Source organism: Mus caroli, chromosome 3 (assembly GCF_900094665.2).
Source record: "Mus caroli chromosome 3, CAROLI_EIJ_v1.1, whole genome shotgun sequence".
In the NCBI taxonomy this organism is placed as follows: domain Eukaryota; kingdom Metazoa; phylum Chordata; class Mammalia; order Rodentia; family Muridae; genus Mus; species Mus caroli.
The window spans coordinates 68,643,646-68,648,846 of record NC_034572.1 but is presented as its reverse complement, the minus strand read 5'-3'; positions in this window follow the sequence as shown (position 1 = coordinate 68,648,846).

The following is a 5,201-nucleotide window of genomic DNA, read 5'->3' as shown; positions in this document are numbered from 1 at the left end:
TCACAATTTTATCCCCAAATGATTGTAACTTACCTTCTTAGGGCTGATGCATAGGTAAACAATTTATCATGATATCAGACTGGAAATTCTGGAAGACAATGCCAATGGCAGACTTTGTAGCAACTTCTTTATCTTACTAATAGAACACTAATTTTGCTCAAAATAGTCTTTTGCTTAGGGAAAAATGAATCCTTCCCATTAGTCATGTACATAAATCATGATTGGTCAAAGACCATCATTATAATCTTAGCTTCTTCTCATATAAGTTATAAGAATCAAATTTCATGTAGTAAACCAAACTAATGTTAATGGTTAATCTTGTTTATTAATTAATTGTCCCTCTCATATTAATCTGTGGGTATATCTGTAGGGCATTTTCTTGATTACTAACTTAAAATGGGGGGCCCAGCCTACTATAGACTATATCATCCATGAGCAAAATTGCTGTCTGTGAGCCAGGAAGCAAGCCAGGAAGTTACATTTTTCTGTGGTTTCAATTTCAAGACCCTGCCTTTGCTTCCCTTGATGATTTGACTTGAAATATGTCCTTCCCTCTCCAAGTTGCTTTTGGTGATGTTTATCACAGCAACAGAAAACCAAGCTAGGACAACTACTTGCTGTAAGGACATAAGGATGAAGAAGAATTACCAAGTCTTCAACTAGTGATGTTTTATGAAAGAGTGGATTCTCAAAAATCTCACTGCTGAGTTTGGTTTGAATAACTGGATTGATACATCCTTTTCTGAGATGCTGACAGATTGTTGTATGGAGAAGAGTAAGAAAGACAATACAACTCTCCAGAGCAGATCAGAACAGGACATGAAATTAAGAATTAGTAAAAGATGATTAGAAAATCCACAGAGTCATCGAGGTCAAGAGGAAATTGACAGCATGAAAAGGTAACTACTAAGGAGAAAATGTTCCCAGTGAAAAGAATGATGAAAGCCAACATGACAGACTTACCAGTAACCCCCAAATCTGATGATCACATACTACAAATTTGTATAAAATGTCACATCTTAGTTCACGAACATGCAAAATTATCCTTTCCCCCCAAGTTTCATTTGACCAACGTCTTTATCACAGCAATAGAAACACTAAGGTAGTCGATAAATATAAAAATTTAAATGTCAAGTTATTAAACATGTGGTAGTTGTTCATTACTATTCTCTCTGTGTCTATATCAGATTTTTATTCATTTTCCATTTTCTTCAATATTGATGAGAGAACCTAGAGACCCATACATGCTAGAAAAGTAGACTTCACTGAACAATATCCCCAGCTCCTTCCTTTTAATTTACATATTTACATTTTATTTAGAACAGATTCTCACTAAATTGCCCAAACTGAATTAGAAACACCCTGTATTCCTAGAAGATTTTAGACTTAGGATCCTCCTTCCTCAGTCTCCTGAGCAGCTAAAGATACAGGCTGGTACCCTCAGCCCTGGTTAAAACTTCTATAATACAAAGGTGCTATCAAGTTTTCTAAAGATTTTATTTTCTAAGTCAGGGGAATTTAAAGTTAAGGAGTAAAACATGTTATCAAACCTTCTTTTCAGAATCCAGTTGTCCACACTTGTAGCTCAATTAACCCACAAATCAGTATACTCTTTTGACATTTGAGAATGAACAATAAAGAACAAGAATTACTGTCCTGAATATACATATATAGTCCCTTGGGCTTTCATTACTTTCTACCTACACTAGGAAGAAAACAGCCTGCAGTTATAACTCTGATATTGCCATAAACTGTATGGTAGTATGCTTTATTTTACATAGAAGGAAATACAGTCTAGCCTGAGTATTTTTTATTATTACATTTCAACAATTTAAGATTGATTATTGGGTTGCTATGTTTTATTTATTTTATTATTTTGTTTGAGACAGCATCTTACTATGTATTGCTGGCTGCACTGGAAATCACTTTCTAGACCAGGCTAACCTTGAACTCCCAGAAATGGATCTGCTTCTTCTGCCAAGTGCTGAGATTAAAATTGAGCAAGCTTCCCAAAATATATACATATATGAAGGTGATCTAAAAAAAAAATCACCAAATAACACAGAAGATATAACCCAAACTAAACATCTCTTATCAACAAATTAAGCCTCCAATATGGAAACTAAGTTATATCTAATGGATTTGTTGGCCAAATGGGTGTCATGAGCTATTGCCAAGTCTGTACTGCTAAAGATAACACCTACATAACTCTTTGATCTTTCATAACCAAGAAGTAAAGCTGGGGGTTACCAAGGGCCTTCACCACTATGAGCTCTGGAAGGGACTCTTCATAGGAGAAACATAAACCTCAACCCAGCTGCTAACCCTTTAATCTACAATGGTGTCTACCTACAAGATATGGTAGTGCAACGGTGGCACAAAGTTTGTGAAAGTAAACAAAGTATGATTTGACATAAAGTCCACTCCACAAAGTGAAACCTGTATCCAACTGCTGCTTGGATGATCAAGAACCTGAAACTAGATAGCTTGTGGATCTAGGGGAAACAAAGAACAAATCTTACTTACTAAAGGAGCATAGCAATAAAATGACTCCTCATGACATTCTGCTAAACTCAGATCTGTGCTCTGCTTAGCCATCAGCAGAGCAGCTTTCTCCTGCATCAGTTGGGAATGAATAAAATGACTTAAAACGTGACAACATTCAGAAATGTCAGGAGCCAACAAGTAGAAGCTAAAAACTAGCAGGTGATCTTCCTGAGATGGGTCTATTTTGGATTAAAATCTAGTATGGATTTGTTCCGGTAGGCAAGGCTCATGAAAAATACATTTTAGGAAAGATTCCTGCTTTCAATATGCTTTTCCTGTTATTATAAAACATACATAACAATCACTCGATATTAATCCACTCTTTTGAGTAGATCTCTGCAGACCTATGAAGATGTACTATCGTTTTATAATGCTATATAGACAAATAAATAATTCTATAGAATTCCTGATTCAAATAATTTTAGGAAGAAAGTTTTTAGAAATGTCTTTAGTTGTTAGAAAGATGTAATAAAGTTAGAATAAAGAATAGAATGTGCCCACTCCTCAGAATAGTAAGTAAAGGCTGGATAATAAGAAATACAGTGAACTATCATATTCACACTAAAAAGAGAAATAAACTTGGGACAAGGTTGTGTTCAAGCAAAAACATTTAGGTTCAAGGATTAGTCACAGGTGTGCACTATGATAAAGCAAGGCCATGTAAAACTGTTACTTTGAACTTTTAATGAATATATATATTATAAAGAAACGTTGATTTGAACTTAATATCAACATCTTTCTGTAACTCAAATTTTATGTAACATTTTATCTCTGAGGTAATTTTCTGAAGAACTTTTTGTCTAAGATGATATAAAAAGACCAGAGAAAAGAAATAAAGTTGTTGGATGAATGGTTTAGCTTGGGGAGCTTTGCCTCATCTACCCATCCATTCATTCAAATTTATGTCTCTTTGTCTATGTGTTTTGTGTGTGTATGTAAGCATGCATGAATGCATATGGAGTTGATTGTGACAGACAATTGGGCCCAACAAGAGTGTGGGTGTATGAATGTTTGAATGTATATGTTTCTGTGCATATTTGCCTGTATATAGCATCTTAGTTCCTTTCCTTTCCTTTCCTTCTTCTCTAGCTCACAAGTGTTAACCAGCTTAGCCAGAGGGGTTTCTGGCTGACTCACCAAAGAAAGGAGCACTATCAATAAATCTTTTCATTTAATTCCCTGCTGTTTTGTGATGAGGTGCTAAACAGTTTCTCCCTCAGAGGAACTCACAGAAGGCAGGTTAGCTACTGAAGCATAGAAACTTCAACTTAAGATGGATAAACATTTTATTATTATAGAGCAACCCTAACTATCTTGTAAGACCAAGTCTTACACTCACTGAAGCTATTCTCCCTCCACTACCTCAAGAAGAACCAAAGAAGAAAGAATTACTGGGACTTGCCCTCAGCACAGAAAGTTAGAGACCTTGGAACACCCAGCCCTAAACAGAATGTTTCCATCTGATCTTTCTCCTCAGGGCTAAGAGAAAACTCAGAAAAGGTAGCAGAAAGACTGTAAGAGACAGAAGCAGGTAAGGACCACAAGGAAACAAGGCCTTCTTCTTCTTCTTCTTCTTCTTCTTCTTCTTCTTCTTCTTCTTCTTCTTCTTCTTCTTCTTCTTCTTCTTCTTCTTCTTCTTCTTCTNTCTTCTTCTTCTTCTTCTTCTTCTTCTTCTTCTTCTTCTTCTTCTTCTTCTTCTTCTTCTTCTTCTTCTTCTTCTTCTTCTTCTTCTTCTTCTTCTTTCCCTTTTTTAAAATTTTATTTTTCATTTTTAATTTATTTTTTACACTTCATATTCCATTCCCCACCACTCCATCAAAACTCCGACTGCTCCACTTCCCACACCTCCTCCCAACCCTACCCCTTCTCCATGTGGATGGCCCCACCTCTAAACTCCCTGAGGTCTCCAGTCTCCTGAGGGTTAGGTGTATCTGAGTGAACACAGACCTGGAAGTCCTCTACTGTATGTGTGTTGGGTGCCTCATATTAGCTGGTGTATGCTGCCTGTTTGGTGTTCCAATGTTTGAGAGATTTGGGGGTCCAGATTAATTGAGACTGCTGGTCTTCCTACAGGATCACGCTTCTCAGCTTCTTTCCCCCTTCCCTAATTCAGCAACAGGGGTCAGCAGCTTCTGTCCATTGGTTGGGTGCAAATATCTGCATCTGACTCTTTCAGATGTTTGTTGGGTCTTTTGGAGGGCAGTCATGATAGATCCCTTTCTGTGAGTTCTCCATAGTCTCAGTAATAGTGTCAGGCCTTGGTATCTCCCCTTGAGCTGGATCCCACTTTAGGCCTGTCGCTGGGCCTTCTTTTCCTCAGGCTCCTCTCCATTTCCATCCCTGTAATTCTTTCAGACTGGAACAATTATGGATCAAAGTTGTGACTGTAAGATGGCAATCCCATCCCTCACTTGATATCCTGTCTCCCAGCTGGAGGTAGGCTCTACAGGTTCACTCTCTCTACTGTGGAACATTTCATCTAAGGTCATCTAAGGTCCCTCCCTTTGAGTCCTGGGAGTCTCCAAGATACAGTCCACAGAACTCAAAAAGCTCAACAAGCTGAAGTGCCCAAGTGAAGATGCCTCAGTACCACTTGGGAGAGAGAAAAAAAAGCAACCACAAGTGAAGAGGGAGGGAGAGACCTGGGAGGAAAA